Raw genomic sequence first — 12,312 nt, forward strand, 5'->3', positions numbered from 1 at the left:
TTTAGGCTGGTGCCAGATGAACTTCTTTAATCCAGATTGCCTGTCACCCTCCCCAACTCATTCCCCCAAATACCTGCCTACTTCCAAGGTAATGCAATTTCCCAAACTTCACAGCAAGGGTAATAGAGTATACCTCAGTATGGAGAGACGCAAAGTCACATACCAGGGGGTGTGAATACAGGAGGGAATAAGAATCCTAAATACCATTCCGTTGGCCATAACTCAGCAGATGCCAACCATCCTGAAGCTGGTGTACATCCTTCCTTTCCACATCTTTATAATTATGTAACAAATGTATGTGTGACAAATACAGAGTGGGCTTTGAGTCAGCTCAGTGCTAGAAAACACACTTCATGTGGACAAGGCCTTGGTTTCAATCCCATATTTCATCCCACTTCCAAGCTCTTTCCTCCAGCACTGCCAAATATGGTCCTATTTTTAAAAAGTGGGTTTTTTTCCTATCACTTTTCTATCTTTAAGTGTTCTAGTATGTACTTCATACGTACTAAAGAATTTGATATAAATTATAGCATGTAAAGAATAAGACACTTTTACTCCTAGCCACACAGGGAAGGAATTTTGACCGATGCAGTTTGGTCTTCCTGTGTTCCCTCCTCTTCAAACACTCATCACTTACTGCTGTACACAGCCATTTCCCGATACACTGCCTGTCTCTAGTTGTGCTTTCTCTAATGTGCACCCAGGGAGTCAAACAATTTTTTTGTTTTTGCTTTTTGGGTCACACCTGGTGATGCACAGGGATTACTCCTGGTTCTGCACTCAGGAATTACTCTGGGTGGTGCTCAGGGGACCATATGGAATGCTGGGAATTGAACCCGGGTCAGCCTCGTGCAAAGCAAATGCCCTACCTGCTGTGCTATCACTCCAGCCCCAGGAGTCAAACAATTTTCAAAAACAGAACATTTTGTATTTTGAAGAGACAACTGAATTTAATTAGTTTAAATAGTTTCAAATTTTAATACAACATGGTAAGCAGGTAATGTCATTAGTATTACCTAGTAATGTGACTTCAAACTTTATGCCATATTACCAAATTAACTGGTCACATTTTTATCATAGTTACCAAAACTAACTTGAACTCTGACTTAAAGATTTGAAAATGAAGAAAAGGAGTTTGTTGAGTACATTCCACAAATGAGATGACCCGGTCTGTGAATAATATCAAGTCCTGCATATCCAGTGGATTTCAGCAATTCAAACACGTTCTCCCCCAGAGGAAGTGGAGGGTGTGGGGGCTCCTGAGTCATCACCCCAGGTGACAATGGGCAAAGGGGGCAGAGGAGCCCATGCTCTGGCCCAATATAGGAGGGGTCTGGGGACCACCAGGGCAACACCGGGATGTGCTTGGGAGCCCCTGAAATACCAGCACAGAGCTAGGGCCGAGCCAAGCACCCCGGCTCCCCCAGCAGGCAGCCCAGTGCCTTATAGAGGGGAGGGGCGGCTGGGTCTGCACATAAAGTTGGGAGAGTTGCACTCCGGGGATGGAGTGGTGCTCAGGTGACCACAGGGCACCCAACACAGCCTGGAGGCTGGGCTGAGTGGAGGGGAGGGCCCTGTGCTGCTCTGACAGCCCCGGCTGCTCCCGGGGAGCCATCCTGGGGGAAGGGCTCTGGGCCCCAGGCAAGTGGGCAAAGGGCTTCCTTGGGCCCCTCCCAGGGTCTGGAGCCCAGCAGCATCTCCGCCACCTCCCCCTCCAGGCCACAGTGAAGGCGTCTCTCCTCATCCAGTTCCAGAACCAAAGCGTTGACCTTGTGCGTCAGGCCCAGGTGGACGTCCACCTCTCGGCGGTCACTCTGGGCCGGGGCCTGGAGCCTGGGCTCCCCCGGGCCGGCCTGCAGCCCCGTGTCCTCCTCCTTCAGGGCGCACAGCCCGTCCACAAGGCAGCAGCGCTCCTGGGTCAGCTGGGCCAGGCTTCCCGCCAGCCGCTCCTCCCCTCTGCGCTGGCGCCCACTCCTCACACACGGGGCCGGCCCGGCCAGCAGCAGCAGCGCCCTGAGGCCAGCAGGGCACACACACCTGCAGGGGCAGCCCTCCGAGTGGACACCGGGGACTCATGGCCCCTGGGGGCGGCAGCATCACCCGCTTCCTGAGAGAAAAGGCCAGATTTGAGAGCCACACAGGACAGGACAGTCCCTCCATGGCTCTAACTGCCCACAGGGACCAGCCAGTCACCATGGACACAGACCTGCCCCGGAACCCAGCAGCACTGACCATTCTGGATGGGCCAAGTGCTGTGGTCTGTGGGGGTGGAAGGAGGGGCAGGAAGGAATGGAGTGGGATTCCCCCATGGATGTCCAGTGTCACCTGACCCTTAGATTTTCACTCAATATTAAATTGTCCCAGCACATGGAAGCCTCTGGAAGGGCCCGGGAGAGAGCTCAGAGGAGCAATGTGGATGCTGATGGCCTGGACTCCACCCTCATCATCTCCCCTCTTTCTGAAACTGCCAACAGTGACCCCAAACACGGAGTCATGGAGCCAGGGGTATCCTCTGAGCAGCACCGGATGTGGCCAAAACCAAAGCAAAAAATTAAAATTAAAACATAAACATACCCTCAAAATTACTCAGAACTACTCCTGGGTCCTTGCTCAGCTGTAGCCTCCGGTGGTGGACAGAGGACCATGTTTCATGTCAGGAGTCCCCGTGCTGTCTGTCCCTCGTCCCTCCACTCCCCATTTGGGGGTTGGCTTTTGGGCTGTATTCCTGCCCAGTGCTCCATGGACCATGTACTGCCTGTGTCCAATTCCAGATGCGGGCCATGTGCTCTGGCCGTTTGGGTTCTCTCACAGCCCCTAGGACCACTAGGACTTTTATTGTTGCTCTTTGGTTGTTTTGGTGGTTTTTGTTTCCAATACTGAAAATAGACGAGAGGGCCTCACACACGCAAGGCGAGTGCTCTCCCCGACCAGCATCCCTGGGCCTCTGTTCATACCCACCAGCTCGGTGGAGGCAGAACTCGCTGTCCATGATGCACCACATGGTCCATCTCAGTGGCTGTCTCCTGCCACAAGTCATGATTTCAAGATCCACATACGTGTTGTTTTTTTTTAATTGAATCACCATGAGAGAGTTAGTTACAAGCTTTCCTGTTTGGGTTACAATCTCACAATGATCAAACACCCATCCCTCCACCAGTGCACATTCCCCACCACCAATATCCCTGGTATACCCCCTCTCCCCCACCCTCCCCCTGCCCCTATGGCAAACAATACACATACTTTTATTCAAACAAAATACAGTACCCATCAATCTCCTCTTCCTACTGACTTCAGTGTCAAATCAGAACTCTGAACTGCTTCCATTGCTGCCTGTTTCTGTTTTGGCCAATTATTGCCCCTCGATGAGCTGTGCTTTTTCCTCAGAATTGTCATTGGGATTTGGTCTAAGAAGTGGCCCTCCTCATTTCCAGCACCTTCTCCCATGTGGCATCTATCAGTGTCGCTGTCGGCTATTAGCTGGTCTGTCTTGCCTTTTAAGCAACAGGGCTCAGAGGGAGGGAGGCCGTCCTGCTCCCCTGCTGTAGCCCTGGGCCAAGAACTGCACCTGACACCAACCAATATCAGTAATGCTTGAGGGGAAGCATCAGTGAAGCTTTGGCTCTTAGAACAAAGAGAAGGTGCACAAACACTTGAATCTAGGTGGAGGACTGATGGATGGATGGTTAGGTAGACAGACAGATAGATAGATAATCACTGCTAAATAGGAAATGCATGAAAATGGTGATAGGAAGTTAGTTTCCCCATCTCCATAGGGGGTACTACAAGAATGCTTCAGATTGCTCCTTAAAAGTTTAGTAACTAGGAATTCTCTACTTCCTTTGAATGAAAATCTGGTTTTCAAAGGTGGTGATAGGTTTGTTCTAATTTTATTAATAAAGTGAGGCATTGTCTTATGAACAAGTTATGGTCACACTTATATACTCAGTAAACTTGGTATATCTGTCTCTTTATGTTATTGCCATTATCACCAAAACATATTTACATACTAATACTTATAACAGGCTGGAGCGATAGCACAGCGGTAGGGCGTTCGCCTTTCACGCGGCCAACCCGTGTTCGATTCCTCCACCCCTCTGAGAGAGCCCGGCTAGCTACCGAGAGTATCGCGCCCGTATGGCAGAGCCTGGCAAGCTACCCGTGGTGTATTTGATATGCCAAAAAAAAACCAGTAACGATAAGTCTCACAATGAGAGACGTTGCTGGTGCCCGCTCGAACAAATCGATGAGCAACAGGATGACAGTGACAATACTTATAACAAAAACTTACATAATATTTTAAAAAATATACCCGAAGCAAACAATTACTTCTGTCTCTAATAGTAAGAGACAGTATGTTACAATCTTTCACCATAGATTCTGAACATAAACAGATCTGGATAATTGCCCCCAAAATTTCATATTTTTACTTTGCAGTCATCCTTCAGAAATTAATCCTTCCCAAAGAATCAATTTTATCAGTGAATGAAGAAAATGTCTATCCAGCAGAATAATATTCTACCGTAAAAGTGATCCTTGCTAATGGTGCTGTGTAGCCGTGGGGCCAGGGTGACTTTCTTTTAAGGAAACTTTTTCAATATTTTTGCGAATTATTTGTAGCAAGCAATGTAAAAGAAATTCAGTGCCTGCTATAGGGCAGGCATGAGGGGTGGGTAGGTTAATTGGAAATAATGGTGGTGGAAAGGTACAATGGTGACAGCATTGGTATTGTAAAAGCAACAAGGCTTTTTCAATATGAGAATACTAATATATTGTTACAGGTTAAGCCTCTGTGTTTCTATTTTCTTAATCAACATTGGTTTCCTTCTGCTTTATATCCCATCAAATGTCGTGTGATACTCCTGGGTCAGAATGACTTTTAAAAACAAAAAACTTTTAATTTGAAAAGTCAAACAACATTTATTATTTTTCTATTAAGGTTTTCATTCCAGTACATTATGGTAAGCAGATAATGAGACTGGTATACTTCTAAGTCTTACATGCTGCTTGTAGCCAAATATGGTACTCACATGCTTTACCAGAATTACCAAAACTTAACTTGAGCTCTAGGACTTAACAAATATAGGAAAAGAAGAAAGGAGAGTCTTTTGAGCACATTTCTGCAAATTAGATGACCGAGTCTGTGAATAACAGAGTCCCACATGTCCAGTAGGTGACGATGGGCAAAGGGGGCAGAGGAGCCCATGCTCTGGCCAATATAGGAGGGATCTGGGGGCCACCAGGGCCACACCAGGACATGGTTTGGAGCCCCTAAAGTACCAGGCACAGAGCTAGGACCAAGACAAGCACCCCCTCCCCTCCACAGGAAGCCCAATGGCTTATAGAGGGGAGGGGGTGGCTGTATCCGCACATAAAGTTGGGAGAGTTGCAGTCCGGGGATGGGGTGGGGCCCCCCTGCCCCCCACTGACCTCCAGTGCTCAGGTGACCACAGGGCACCCAACACAGCCTGGAGGCTGGGCTGAGTGGAGGGGTGGGCCCTGTGCTGCTCTGACAGCCCTGGCTGCTCCCAGGGAGCCATCCTGGGGGAGGGGCTCTGGGCCCCAGGCAGGTGGGCAAAGGGCTTCCTCGGGCCCCTCCCAGGTCTGGAGCCCAGCAGCATCTCCGCCACCTCCCCCTCCAGGCCACAGCGAAGGCGTCTCTCCTCATCCAGTTCCAGAACCAAAGCGTTGACCTTGTGCGTCAGGCCCAGGTGGACGTCCACCTCGCAGTGGTCACTCTGGGCCGGGGCCCGGAGCCTGGGCTCCCCCGGGCTGGCCTGCAGCCCCGTGTCCTCCTCCTTCAGGGCGCACAGCCCGTCCACGAGGCAGCAGCGCTCCTGGGTCATCTGGGCCAGGCTTCCCACCAGCCGCTCCTCCCCTCTGCGCTGGCGCCCACTCCTCACACACGGGGCCGGCCCAGCCAGCAGCAGCAGCGCCCTGAGGCCAGCAGGACACACACACCTGCAGGGGCAGCCCACTGAGTGGACACCGGGTCCTCATGGCCCCTGGGGGCGGCAGCACCACCGGCTTCCTGAGAGAAAAGGCCAGAATCGAGAGCCACACAGGACAGGACAGTCCCTCCATGGCTCTAACTGCCCACAGGGACCAGCCAGTCACCATGGACACAGACCTGCCCCGGAACCCAGCAGCACCGACCATTCTGGATGGGCCAAGTGCTGTGGTCTGTGGGGGTGGAAGGAGGGGCAGGAGGGAATGGAGTGGGATTCCCCCATGGGTGTCCAGTGTCACCTGACCCTTAGAGTGTCATTCGAGATGAAATTGTCCCAGCACATGAAAGCCTCCCAAAGGGCCAAGGAAAGAACTCACAGGGACAGTGTGGATGCTGGTGGCCCGAGGTCCACTCTCATCACCTCACACTTTCCTCAACACTGCCAGCAGTGACCCCCAAACACAGAGCCCTGGATCCAGAGGCATCCTCTGAGCAGCACCAGATATGGCCAAAAACAAACAAGCAGAAATTAAAAATAATAATGAAAACAAACACCCAACATTACTCAGGGACCATTTTGGCTCTGTGCTCAGGAATGACTCTGATGGTGGACTGAGGATCACATTGTCATCATATCAATAGATGAACATTGGAACTGGACGAGCAGTGTGAGTTAGAGAGAAAAGTGACCTGGTTCGATCCCTGGCATCCCATAAGGACCCCTGAGCACCGCCAGGAGTAATTCATGAGTGCAGAGCCAGGAGTCACCCCTGTGCACCACCGGGTATGACCCAAAAAGGAAAATAATTAGAAGAGAAATTTGCAGGACTTAGGTTATAAACTAGAAGTTCACCGAGGCTGGGGTGCAGCTCAGCAGTAGAGCACTCTCTTTGCATGTATACAGATCTGGGTTTGATTCCCGGCACGACCAAAGAAACCTAGAAAAAAAAAAAAAACAAAAAAAAACCCTTAAACTTTCCACACCTTGAGGCCTTGTAGGCTTTGTGTTTTTATTAGCGGGGATCCTCCGGGGAGTGCTCAGGAGGCCTAGAGACCCCTGCTGGTGACCCTCAGCTACTGCACCATTTGCGGGGCTGAGGATGCAGCTCGGACCCTGCAGGGCTGAAGGGCTGTAGGGCCACAGCTGGCAGTGCTCAGAGGCTTTTGGGGAACCTCAGGGTACTAGGGATCATCAGGGTCAAAACGAGGCTGCAAGGAAAGTATCTTAACCCTTGGACCAGGAAAGGTTTCTTATAAGAAGACTGCAACCTAGACACCTTATCACACTGAAACATGACTTCATAAGGACTTCTGGAGTGTATAGTGATGTCTAGCACACCCCAGACAAAGGAACTCCTTGGAATCTGAGACATACCCAAGAATTCATATTTCAAAGTAACTGGGTGTGGAGAGAGAGACGACAGAGACAGAGAGACAGAGACAGAGAAATTTAAGAACATTATTGAAAATATAGGGTACAATCCAAATTGTAATCAAATTCATAGAAATCCCCACCATGATTTTAACTGAACTGTCCATGTGAAATTATCAACATCAGCTAAAACTGATGGACTCACTGGTTCCCACGGCTGAAAGGCCCAGAGTGCCGCAGGAGGCTGGCAGGCCAGACCCGCACCTGCCCCTGCCACCATGCCACGGCCTCGACTCCGCCACTACATGGATACTCTCTGCAGAGACGCTGATCTGTGCGTGACTTCAGGTCCCCTTGCCCAGGCTGAGACCTCGGCGTGGTTTGGAGTAGGGTTGGCTCGCCGCCCTCCAACTCCCCGTACTTCCGGATGACTCGGCAGCCAGGATCACCTCCCACAGCCACCACCACGTTAAGACAATGACCCGGACTCTGATCCTGAAGTCTCTGGCCCGAGTCGGGGCGTATACAGCCGCACGACTCCTCTGACGGCAAACAACACTTAATACATTCCCAGACAAGGACTCAACACAATTGATTGTTTTTTTTTTCTTTTTGGGTCACACCCAGCAATGCACAGGGGTTACTCCTGGTTCTACACTCAATTACCCCTGGCGGTGCTCAGGGGACCATATGGGATGCTGGGATTCGAACCTGGGTCAGCCTGGGTTGGCCGCGTGCAAGGCAAGCGCCCTACCCGCTGTGCTATTGCTCCAGCCCCCACAATTGATTGTTGATACTTATTTATTTTAATATTGGAGCCTTATTATCTTAACGGTTTAAATTCCGGAATTGTATTCAAAATTGTGGCTTTTCAACCCCCGCAGCTTATGTTCCCTGAGCACTGCCAAGCAGAGACCCTGAGTGCTATGCACGGGGTAGCTTTTGCCACTGCCAGCTTTCTGGCTCCAAACTCAAAAACAAAAAGCAAAAAAATAACAAAACCTCCAACTTTTATTTTCAGTTGGGGGTTGCAGGGGATGGAGGTCTCCCGGCAGTTCTATAGGACCTGGGGGCCACTCCAGGTAAGCGTCAGTGCAGCCATGCAAACGAGCCTAACGGTCAGGGTAACAGCACCAAGGTGCAGCCCGTGGCTGCTGATGGTTGCCTATGAGGTGCAGGATTTCATGTACTAGGAATCCAGTTTAGGTCCTTGGGCCTGCTTGGATGCATCCCAACCATCCAAGCTCTCTCCCAGTCAATCCCATCATTGTTTGTATGCAGCTGAGCACTCAATGCCCCTCCTGGAAGGGAAACCCTAGGGGAAATGTCTCGTGACTGGCTTATTGCACCTAACAGAGCATCCTCTGTTTTCAGGGAGCAAGGTTTGCAAAATTATCCTGTGTGTGTGTATGTGTGTGTGTGTGTGTGTGTGTGTGTGTTAAAAAAGCAGAATTTATTTATTTTTCACTTTCCAAAATTTTATTTTATTAAAGCACCATGAATTACAAAGTTATTCATAGTTGGATATTTGACGCACCATGTTCCATCACCAATCCTGCCACCAGTGTCAACTTTCCTCTCCCCCCGTGTTCCCAGATTCCTTCTTCTAACCCCCGACCCCCAGTCCCAACCTGCCATCTGGTTAAGCACCTTTTAAATTTGATGTTCAAAATTTGGGTCTCACAAATTCAGTGCTGTTGACTCTGAATATTTTACTCTATCATTCCTTAGCCTCACCATGGATCTGAGTCCCCTTGGCCCCTTCTCCTAGAGCTTCTTGTCTGTCCCTTCTCCCTTTCCCCTTCACTCTATTCCTGTCCTTCATCTCCCTACTCTCTGGGGCCAAGGGTGATCTAGGCACCTGTCACTAAAACCACTGCCTTTCCTCAACCAGTTACTCTAAGTACCACATATAAGTAATATCATCCTGTACTTGTCCTTCTCCTGCCTTACTTTACTTAACATGATATTTTCCAGTTCCATCCATGTTGCCGCAAATTGCCTGATGTCATCATTCCTTGCAGCTGTGTCATATTCCATTGTGTATATTTATACCACATCTTCATGGTCGACTGATCTGTTTTTGAATAACTAGTTTGATTCCAAATCTTTGCTATTGTACTAAGTGCCTCGGTGAATAGTGGGGTGCTTACATCCTTTTGAATGAAAGGTTTTTGTCCTGGGGGTAGATACCCCAAAGTGGAATTGCTGGGTCTAGGGTCACTCAGTTTTCAGTTGACCCAGAGCTCTCCATATCCTGTACTGTTTTCCACTGGTATTAAACCAGACAACATAGGATGAGTGATCCTGGGCCGGAGTGGTGTGTGCTGGGGAGGGGAGCAGGGCTGGAGAGGCTGCAATTCAGAAGCTCTCAGGCATGCAGTGTCCGTCATTCTCCAGAGCCCTGTGATCAGAATATGTGTGACCCCCACAGCCACCCGGATGAGCTTCGTTTCAGTCATCGTTGGACTTGATCCAGCCCCAATTATGGAGCTGTGGATCTTCTGGCAGCAGGAAACCTGAACTTGGCCTTCACAGAACCTCAGTCACTGGTCCTTCTTTTGGGCTTTTTTGCAGACAGACACGAAGACCCTGCGGCTTTCTAAAGGTATCCTTATACCTATTTGGAACTGTGATTGGGTCAGTAAGAGAGAAGGTTGGAATGTCCATGGCAAGGGACTGTCTCCAAGGTCCCTTATTACAGCCCAGACAAGCCCTGGGCTGTGGACTCCTGAGGGGCTGCTCCTGTCGACGTCACTGCACACCAGGCCCCCTGGGACAGAGAACATGGTAGGGAGAGAGTCATTTTTTAAGGTAGAATATTATTCTCATCAACACACATTTTGTTTCTCCATTGACAACATTCATCATATGGGAAGTATTAATTCCTGAAGGATTAATGCAAAATAGAATATGAAATTAATTTGTTTTGGAATAATACCCAGGTCTGTCCGCCTTTAGAGCCCATGATACAAGATTGTAATATACTATCTCTAATTATGAGGAGAGAATGAAGTAATGTTTGCTTAAAGTCTATTATAAAAGCATATCACATAACTTTTTCATAAGTACATATAATCTAGATAGGGGACCATAAATCATGTCTAAGACAATGTCTCACTATATTATGAAAATTTAAAACAAAATTATCACCAACGTTGACAATCACATGTTCGTTCAAAGAAAGTTGGGTAGTTATTTTGATTTTTCAGGGCATTCTGAAGCATTCCCTTCTGAATGGAATTGGGAAGTTAACTCTCATGCACCATCTTCATGCACTTATTATTTAGTAGTGAGTAACTATATTTTTCCTCTATCTACCCATATATTTAGCTACATGCCTTCCACCTAGACTATGAGTTTTTGTGCACCTTCACTTTGATCTAAGAGCCCAAATTCATTCCTGCATTCCCTATCAGTTACTGACATTTGTTGGTGCCAGGAGCAGCGCATGGTCCCTGCAGCAGAGGAAGATGGCCTCTTTCTCTCTCTTTGTCCTTTTCTCCAAGAGTAGAGACACACGAGCAAACATCTGGCAGTAAGAGGGATAAATGCCACCTGGGAGAAGGGGCAGGAAATGATAGAAGCCACTTCTCGGGTCAAGGGTCAAAACCTAATCACCAGCTTTGAGAAAAACCCCATATACTAAGGGACACTGATTGCCTGAAAAAGAGGCTTGAGGGGCTGGAACAATAGCACAGCAGGTAGGGCATTTGCCTTGCACGCTGCCAACCGGTTCCGGGTTCCATTCCCAGCATCCCATATGGTCCCCAGAGCACCACCAGGAGTAATTCCTGAGTGCAGAGCCAGGATTAACCCCTGTGCATCGCCGGGTGTGACCCAAAAAGAAAAAAGAAAAAAGAGGCTTGAAATGGGAAACGGCTAGAGTTTTCACATGATGTTGAAGTCAGCAAGAGGCAACATTTTGAAGCAGAAGAATATACAATGAGGCTTTTTTTGAATTAAAGTATGCAGATCTTGAAATCATAATTTGGATGAGACAGTCATTGAGATGGAGCGTGTGTCTAATGGGTACAGGGCAGCCAACATAAAGTTGTTAATAAACAATAAATGGAGACCCAGGATCCCTGGCTCAGAGGTAGAGTGCTGGCCTTACATGTATGACGCGCTTGGTTCCATTACCCGTCGCCCAAACAAAATAAGCAACAAAACCCAAAAGAATAAACTAAACAGCAACAACAATAAAAATCTCTGTTTTCAGGGGAAGAGGAGATTTCTGACTCAAAGAACTAGTGCCTAAAAAAAAAAAAAAAGAACTAGTGCCTATTGCATGCATGTGGTATTGATCCACAAAACTACGTAGTCTGAGAGGTACATGCAGGAATGTAGTCCAAAACCCAAGCCCAAAATGGTGTTGGAGGAGAGAGGGAGGGAGAGCACGGGGGACACTGACACTGCATATGGTTCCCTGTGCACCCAGCGAAGGAATAGCCCCAAAGCAACACTGGGTTTTACAGTTTTTGCTTGTTATTGGCCACACCTGGATTACACCAGCTCTGTACTCAGATACACCAGCTGCGTGTTTGGGGGACACTCTTGGCAGTGTTCAGGAGAATGTGAAATGATGGGGTGGAAGCTGGGCCACCAGCATCCACACTGCCCCTCTGGGCTCTCTCCTGGGCCCTTCCAGGGGCTTCCATGTGCTGGGACAATTTCATCTCGAATGACACTCTAAGGGTCAGGTGACACTGGACACCCATGGGGGAATCCCACTCCATTCCCTCCTGCCCCTCCTTCCACCCCCACAGACCACAGCACTTGGCCCATCCAGAATGGTCGGTGCTGCTGGGTTCCGGGGCAGGTCTGTGTCCATGGTGACTGGCTGGTCCCTGTGGGCAGTTAGAGCCATGGAGGGACTGTCCTGTCCTGTGTGGCTCTCGATTCTGGCCTTTTCTCTCAGAAAGCGGGTGATGCTGCCGCCCCCAGGGGCCATGAGGCCCCGGTGTCCACTCAGTGGGCTGCCCCTGCAGGT

Source organism: Sorex araneus, chromosome 6 (genome assembly GCF_027595985.1).
Source record: "Sorex araneus isolate mSorAra2 chromosome 6, mSorAra2.pri, whole genome shotgun sequence".
NCBI classification, from domain to species: domain Eukaryota; kingdom Metazoa; phylum Chordata; class Mammalia; order Eulipotyphla; family Soricidae; genus Sorex; species Sorex araneus.